Below are 9813 nucleotides of genomic sequence, written 5' to 3' on the forward strand. Positions count from 1 at the left end.
GCAATGCTCTGTATTCAAAAGTCAACAGCCAGAAGGTCAAGACTCTAATTATTTGCCTTCAACATACTATTTTTGGTTTACTTTTTGATGTAACTTAGACGGCGGTCAAACACAGAATGACTATTTCAGCTGAGCGACGCGCTTATATACTCACCGGGCGGACGAGTTCATTATTAAGATGGGTAACACGGGTATATTCCACTTTGCGAAAACATGAAGGGAGATAGCTTTATTTTTACTAATACGGTTTATAAAAACAACTCCCGATTAATAAATAACGTTTAACATAATTTCTTTAATTATTAATGTCGCTAATTAAAAATTTGTATGGAATAAATAAGTCTAAAATATAAGACTAAACTTTGAAAAACACCGTGAGACATTTAACTTTGTTAACTCAAATGGCCAATTTAGAACAAAGGGCGGTAATCGTGCAAATATGCGGTTACGCTACATTAACCACGCCTCCGAGTTCATGCGTCCCTGCATGACTTATAAAAAAAGACCAAACAATGCATTTTTTTATAATACAAGTTTGTAACCACAAAAACATGATAAAATATGCAATTTCAAAAATGTCAATAAAGTTTAACAATTTCTCCTCTTAAAAATGTTTTGTAAATGTTAATGCCACAAACTCACAGTAATTTCAACACTCAAAAGATACAAACATTTTCACAACTTAACTATCTCATTTAAACAAATGTTATTCTGGTTCAGTTTCTACTTGTTCGCAAGTCAGATGAACATAGAAGGATTGACTGTCCTTCTGATCCTGCCCACAAATGTTGCATCTCAAAGGTGCATTCATATTGTGACAACCAGCATGAGCGCAATACATGACGTAGTCCCTATACTGTATTCCACAATATTTGCAAACAAATGGTTTAAGCTGATCTACGGGTTTCTCTGACTTGTCATTTTCCGTCTGCATCTCCTGATCTCTTGATTTTCTATTGACCATAACACGATCTGTTTGTACTTTAGTCACAGACGTTCTCGGCTGAAAGCAGAACTTCTTTAGTGTAGAGTTGGCAGGTACATCGTTGCACTTCCCTCTTTGTAGCAAATACTGGCACAGGGAACGCTAGTTTTCGGAAGAGTCTGCCCGTGAAGATACTGTTTGCCTTCTCTTTTTTCTGAATATTCGCACACTTGCCTTCTGCTTCTCAATACCGACTACTGTCTCTTCCTTCGTGCTCTTTGGCTCTATTTTGTCATCCATGAAAATATCTGGTTTACTTTATTGCGACCGATCTGTTTCCCATTGAACTTCACTGTCCTTACTACGATGTACTTTCCGCACGTGTTTTAGCACGTATGCTCTCTCTTGAACACTTTTGTACAAATCTCACAGGTGAGACTTCCGACCCTTTTTATCCATCCCATGTTCCTATACATTTTCTCAGTTGTCTTAGTGTTCGCCAATGGCCAACTGAATATCGACAGAACATTATCTTTTTTCCATAAAGGTTATTTTCTCTTACGCTCATCCGTTCTCGCATGGGATTGATAACCATTAAGTTTGGAACAATTCCATTTCAAATTTCAAATGGTACTTTGACCCACATTCAAAACATCTTTTCCCGCTGTACTTGTTAGGACCCCAGTTTCGGTAATGAACGTTTCCACTACAGCCGTAATTCATCTGTGAATGTGACGATCTACGCATTTTTTTTTTGGATAACTTTTCAATAGTGCATTGCGTTTCCTGCATTTTCATCATAAGTTCCTCATACCCCATTGTCGGACTTTCGTTTGCGGCAAGGTACACAATACCCGTGCTCTTTCTTTCAGCTCTGTAGAAAACATCCAGCTCTACAGCATGACTCGCTACGTCATTTAAATGCACAGGTCTAGCCTGTTTTATTTTCAATCACATATCCGAATTCACCAGAGCATCCACAAATTGCTCTTTTGCCAATGTCTCCCGCACGTCTACGGGTGCGCTTGGATATGCATGGTTTGTCAGGCGACGAATATCTTGCCCTAGCTCAGTCATCGGCTCTGCAGCTCTCTGTCGATTGTCCTTTAACTGAACTCTATATAGTTCAGTCTGGCTCGGAGGAGCGAACCTCTCCTCAAGAGCTTGGACTAATTCCGTGAAATTAGTTGTTTTCGTAGCCAAATTTCCATAAACACCTTGTGCCTGTCCTCGCAATGACACTGACAAATAAAGACCCTTTAGGGTCTCATCCAGGCCATTCAACATAGCACAAGCTTCAAAATGTGCCTTATAATCAGTCCAGGAACCGTTTCCGTCAAACGTAGCCGGCTTCATGACGGTACGTTTGCTACTACCCATTTAGCCTCCAGCCCTTAATGGCTTACTTGTCTGACCCTGACAAGTCTCAATTGCTTGTGTCTTTCTATTAAGATTTGCAACTAGAAGTAAATGAAGATATTTTGAGCATCAATCTTTATGATAAACGTGATGATTTTAATTTTAAAATAATTAATTACCCTTCTGTAGATGGTGATGTTCCTATTTCACCATCATATGGTGTTTTTATTGCACAGTTAATACGATTTGCTAGAATATGTTCAGATGTAAAAAAAATCAGCTCTCGTAGTAAACTTATGACGCAAAAACTTCTAAAACAGGGTTTCCGATATTTTAAATTAAGGAGAACTTTCTCAAAATTTGTTAATGTTCATTATAATCTCATATCGAAGTACAATAGTAGTCTTAAATCGCTCATTGCTGATAGTATTGCTCATCCCGATTTTTATGGTGATGTTTTAAAGAAAATTCGTAAAATTAGAATGTTTCCAGCAGGTAGTTGGGCAGATAGACTTAATGAATTTCTTGGATTTTATTTAAACAGTGGATAAAAAGGCAATATTTTGAAGAGCACTTGCCTTCTTGATTTTGAAGATGAATACATGAATCTTTAAAACCTTTTTTGGTGGACACGTGTTGACTGACTCCGAGTGTTTTTGCTGTGACTTATTTTTCTTCAAATATTTTACGTTTTCAAATCATTTGGAAGAAGAGAATAGCATATACAAGTCGCTTTTATTTCAATAATGTTTTTCTTTATTCGTTCCCAGTTTTAGTACAATGATGCTTTTTATTATGAAACTCTATGATCACACAGTTTTAAACCTTTTTTTATAGGCAGACCGTGTGTGATGTTTTTGGTTTCTAACGATGACTGCATCGTATCTTTGAAAAGTATTTGCATTAGGTGCTCTGAATTGTTTCCCTCCGTCTGCAGATAGAGATGGGATCTCTAATCATTGAAGTACTTGGGGTTTACCTTTTCGTTTTTTATTATTATTTGCGTTATTGGTAAGTTTCTTAAGTTAATAAGATTACTTGATAAGATTTACCTTTTGCGTTAAATCTTTATTAAGAATTGTTGGGATAAGAGTGAGGTTTGTGCACATAAACTGGTTTTAATCCCCAGTAAATTTACATTTTACTGACAGTTCCAAGGCGGTACCTCACAATTCTTGATAAATATACCAATCATATATATATATATATATATATATGTTTTACGTAAATTGGCATCATTAATATAAACTAGCGGATTGAAGGGGGGGGGGGGGAGGGGAGGGGCGCACCCGGTGAACTCGCACCCCCGCCCTTAAATCGTCCAAGTTTACTTTTATTTCAATGTAGAAGAAGAAATGTAATAAAATATGCCCAAATTGCACCATTTCGGAATAGAAATTGTTAAAATATTGTCATGGGAGAATCCCCCCTGCCAAAAACTTTAACCAAATAGATTCCGTTTCTGGGGGAGAGGTGCAAGTAAAAAGGTTACGCCCCTAAGTTATGCCCCCTCTAACTTCATATCCTGGATCCGCCCTTGATATAAACTGTTACCTTCCTGTGTTGTTTTTTTTGGCTGTCATTAATTCAAGTTATTGACTTGTTGCTAGTAACTGCGAGATTAATGTTACTTTCTGCACAGCATATCAGTTCATGTGAAATTCGATTGAAAATACCTGTTAATTATAAATAAATACCTTCATGGCATCCCACTTTCGATACAGCTCGTCACGGTCCCTACGTTTCCCATCGAATTAACTCTGTTGTAAATAATAAATACATTTTATTTACTATGCATTACTAATTAAGTTACAAATGTTTCATTTGTAGCAGGGAATTTCCAGTAATAAAACGGTTAATAATCTCAGTGAATTACCAATAAACGAGCAGGGTAGATTTTAATGAAATATTCAGTGATATATATACTGTACGTAGGCCTATTCAACTAAAATAAACATAAATCATGTTTATCATACTCATGGCTTATCTTAATACAGATATAACCCATTATACAGAGGTGGCAATTTCATTTCAAGTTATAATAATAGATTGTCATGGAATTTTTCAGTGGGGAAATCGAATAACTACTGTATGTACATTTCTGTCACCGATTGCCAAATCGAATTTTCGAAAGCTTCATTTTTTTTCGTTGCTGCTGTCGAACGATCCAAATAAAGTTGTGTAATTATCGCACACGTGATCTGCAACTGCAGACATCTCCTCCGCAGTCCACTTTTTTTTCTTCGCCGTTTCCGTTCAATTCCATATTCTAGCAAAGTTGTGTACATGCAATGTTTACAAACAAACGCCCACTGGAACGCACAAAATACTACGTGATGCAAATTTTAGGACACGCCCATTTGCCAGTTTTTATTGTTTTTTTTTACTATTTGAAACGCGTATTTGTGAGGTAAACTAATACATTTTAATAATGAATACATAATTATGAAACCACAAAGTCTTGATATACACTACGGGCCATCATTGTTTGGGAAAACACTGTTTTACTTACCATGTTTAAGTAAACAAGTGCGCGTACCATCTGTCACTTGGTTAAGACTGTGTCACTCGGATTCAGTGTTTTACAATATTGTACCATGCCGTTTAATTGAAGGCAACTTTGGTTGCCTAACCCTAACTTTATGCGTACCCTCATTGTACAAAGTTTCAATGAGATTGGCAGTTCGACAAGATGGGTCAGTTGCTAGTGATTTTAGCTCAGTGGTACAATGCAGGTTGATGCAAACACTTTTTTTTAAATTTGAATGCATTGTTATGTTTAACTTATTGAACAGTAAAATTATTAGCGTTTGTTGATGTTTTTCCTAATAATAACTACATGGACACGAATTCCGCAGTTAGAAGGGCACCAAGATGACGCTAATATTTTATCAGTTTGCATCTTTCAAGTGATATTCTTAGTCTGTCCCTGGAATCCGAAACCCGGCGTATTTTAATTAAACGGCAGTGGAAGTGAATTATACAGCTTTTTAAATACACTTGTACACGCATATCTCTCAAGGTTTATAGAATATCATAAAATCTATTAACGTATACCGAGAACTATACTTCGAGTGTTATTCTTCTTCGAAAACGAAAACTGATATATAATGCATTTGTTTGTAAAAGATAAGCGTAAAATTGTTCCTATTAGCCTATTCAATTGTATATTCAAATAGACCTTTAACCAAATACTGACAAAATGACGATTTTTAAGGGCAAAAACATGAAAACCCTAATTAAAATGAAGCACTTACATTATTTTGCTTGTCGAAGATGGATCAAATAGGCACTGTCTATTGTTTATCAACAACATGTTTTAATCATGTAAGCACAAACAAGTCTATTCATAAATTTTGGGGTATCGCCTTAGAACGGTAAATGGATTATCTCAGAAATTCGCTGGGAATTATAATTTATAATGCTTTTAAAGAAAAACTATTTAGAGTATAAAGGATAACCTTTTTTGAAAGATTCAAAATGCCAGTAAATATATCTGCACGATAACTAAAAACTCACATAGCTATAACATATCTACCATAACAAATACATCGAAGCGTTTTATTTGGCTATTCAGTAAGCGACATCCTGCAGTTCAATGAATCAGTTGAGCTATTGTGCAGACGACAAACTGAATATAGCTGTTTACCTGTAATTATTTACTTGTCGCTGTTAAAGTTTCATTATAAGAATGAATCATTTTTAAAAATGTAAACATATTCTATCAAATTGACGTCTATTTTATACCAAAGATGTTTTTATTTCTGTAAATTTCCTGCAGCGGAGCGTCCATGCTAGTGTTTATTGAGCCTAATTGGGATTTTCAAAACATCGTGATGACATACTGTTAACGTACAACACAATTTCAAAGTCTTTACGATGTTAACTATTGAAATCAGCAGAACATGTAGTTAAGTGGCTAGTAGTATTTTAGCTGGGGGATTTGTGTGACCCTATTTACAAGCTAAATTATTTAGACGAGAAGAGTAATACTCATATTTGAGTAGAATCTGTCATGTTAAAGTCACGGCGTTCAAATCAATAAAAAACACAAACTAATAAAAAAAGTAATCCAATGTTTATCATTATTTATTTCTGATGATTTTCTAACAAATAAACTTCGATTTAAACAGATAAATACTTCAAGGGCAAACAATTTGGGAACAAAAACGGCCAAATAGCTGAGATCCTCTATGAAAAGTCGCTAAACACATATTTCTATGGCCGACCGTGACCTGCCATGCTATTAAGGAGTTCAAGAAAATATTTCACTTATGGATGTTATGTTTATTGAAATTGCTTTAAATGAAATTGGCTTAGCCTTTTTTATTAGTGCAGTATCCGGTGGGCGATATACGAAGTTGATCAAGAATGGGTTGGAAATCGTATAACATGTTGCGATCCATAAACATTCAAGATTGGAATTACCTTGTGTATGTTTTTCAAATGGCAGCCTATCCTTAGTATATATGAGAATTCTGCAAACTTGTTTAGTCGCGTATATTATCGAGTGAAAGTACTGTTTGCGGGCCCTTTTACAATCCAAGGCTAAGCCATCGCCAACTAGAAACTAGAAATCTGACACTGAACGCACATCTCCTAAAACTAAGCAGGCATATATGTCCAGTGATATTGTCGACGATAAGTGTTTTAACTCCATGATGGCGTCATTAATAGATATAACATCGCAGTCTTTTTGTGGACTTAGTGTTGGGAATCGGATAGAAAAAATACTATCAATACTCAGTTTATGAAACTGATCACTGATAGATTATTTATCGATTTAATCCTTATTTAATTCTATTTGGTCAGGATATTTAAGGCATACAGATACAGTACATGCACCATTTTTAGCACCAATGTTCCCTTACAATTTTGTTTGTACATTTCTTTGTATAAACTACACATTATTTATTCAAAACGTAACTATCTTTCAGCTTTTACTATTGATGAGACCACAGGCTCTATTTTTTGCATTACATTTAGCATTGTATACATGTGTAAAAAACGCAAAGGGAGATATCAATTTCTTTTTAATAATAGGTCAGTAACAAGTACAACAAGCAGTAGAATAGTTCACATGTTTTACAAAAACTTATCCTTTCAGAAAAGTGAGAAAACTTTATTCTTACATGGTAAGAAGTAAACGGTAAAATTTTAAAACCACTTTTAAACCACAAACATGAGAAGTTGAAAACTAATCCTTTAGCAGTTAAATTACAAAGAAATTTTGTAAAAAGGTACCCGATTGACATACTGACTTGATATGAATATGACTAGATAACTTAACGTAGCAACACCTTAACAGTTCACCAGAAAAAGAATATATGTCGGCAGCGTTAGGTCCCTTGTTTCTATAATCGATTGTCGCCGACGTAGGCCTTTCCGATCAATTGTCGATTATAATCTATCATCGGCACAACACTATGTGGAGCTACATCACAATTTTACATTTATATTTCTGTAGTAGCGTGATAAAGACCTTGAATTCCCAATACTTATATTGTTGGCTTAAGAACAACTTTTCGCAGTTTTCAATTTTACCGACAAGTACATTTGTATTGTAAATGTTGAATGTACAGGCAGCTCACTACAAAACGATTTGCAATTAAGTGTTCTTCGTATTTTAGCACAGTTCATGGAAAATCCGGCTTCAGATTTTTTGTCAAGAAAAGTAAACATTTTTCGTCCGGTTTAACAGCTTTGTTTATTACGTTCTTGGCGTGACGGTACACTTCCGAGACATAAACACACAAAAAATCATCACCGTTTAGGCTTAAAATAAAAGTTTATAAAGTTTATATATTTTGATTTTCTTTATGCTGTAAAGGGGGTTTTAATGGATTTTATTTTTTTGTAAATGTCAAGCAACGATTGGTTTATGGTTAAACGGAACAATATGGACCAGTGTATAAATTAAAACTACATCATTTTTTGAAACCAAAGTTTTTCATTTACAACGTTGAAAGTTGACAGAACATAACGTATGTGAATTCTAATTACAATGAATAACCTGAATAATGTCTAGTGAATTATGAAAGGATATCAAGCAGCTTGTGATCAATATATACATTGTTATTCAATTTGTTTGATTAATTATTTTAGAAGAAATGTATCCAGGGAACAATTTTTTTGTCAGCTTCTGCACTAGTTAATTTGTAGCTCGTATTTGTGTGAACTTATCAGTAGTTTGGTTTGTGTGTGAATCTAAACTAATAGTTGTAATACCTTTATATTTAGATGAGATGAGAATATAATGAGTGCACTTTATCCATATCATTTTGCATTCTTATTTTCGTCTTTATTCGGTTAGTTAACAAAGCTGTTTTTTCTTTCATATTCTGTCTTACTTTTTTACAATATCATAATTCCGTACAGCTTACAGCAACTATCCAAAAGTCAGACAAATAACAAACTTTTTCATTTATATTCCAAATTTAGCGGAATATATATGTCGAACTTTGACGCAACCACTTGACATCAAATCAAAATACTAGTATTATAAAATTCAAGTTATGTGTATTAAGTTGTTTAATGTTTTGTATCTCAAAACGATAAATGAAAACGAACACCACCAGGGCGTGTGAAATTTCAATTTAAACAGTAATTCCAATTTAAATGCAAAAAGCTACAGAAACATGCTCAGTAGCAAAAAGTTTAAACATAAACCCGGTTTAGTGGCAATAGGCAAACGCCAAAGACTTGACCAAGATAAGGATGTTAACTGTATAGTTTGTACGATGTCAAATGAGCATGCGTGTTTCTTATCTAAATGGAATATTTTATTTATAACATTAAACAAACAACAGCATAATGGTTTAACGGAATCTTCTTTATGTAAACTTAACAAGCGCATCAAATTACAGAAGAGCGCCGACAATTCATCTAAAAAATTAAAGCACATGACAAACAATTACATACTGTTATCGAAACGATGTGAACTTGAACGAAACTAAACAAAGCGTGCAAGAAAGTCAGTTTAATAGCATATTGTAAGTAATGCAAAGAAGTAAGAGAAAGAAAAAAAAGTATGCATAAACTGAATTGCATCTGATGATAAAATAAAAATCAATTGTCATTACCAGCATCATCATTTCAGTTTTATGAAGTGTCATTCTTAATATTGTAATTACCAGTCGACCACCTTCCTCGATGGAAGTAGAAATCATAATGGAGCGCAGCGATTAATGCTAGCTAAAAATAGCTGAATGTCAAAGGCCAACCCAATGACTAAACATCAAATTCTAATACATGTATATTAATATGCATATGGAAAAGAAAACATGAATCCAAATTGAACGATAAGCAAAAGCATGTAGTTACAACATCAAAAGCTCTTATTTTTCTGATGAAATCAGTCTAAGTGCCTAAATGTTAGTTTCAATAGATAATGCGTAGTTGGGCCAATCTAGAAGAAGCACGGAAGCAATTTTGTTATCATGTTGTTGTTTAGTACTAACGAAATTTGTTTCTTTGGTACCGATATTGTTTTTTAAATATTTGTCCTTCTGCTCGTTCTCGCCGCGTTT

Source organism: Mya arenaria, chromosome 7, assembly GCF_026914265.1.
Source record: "Mya arenaria isolate MELC-2E11 chromosome 7, ASM2691426v1".
Lineage (NCBI taxonomy): Eukaryota > Metazoa > Mollusca > Bivalvia > Myida > Myidae > Mya > Mya arenaria.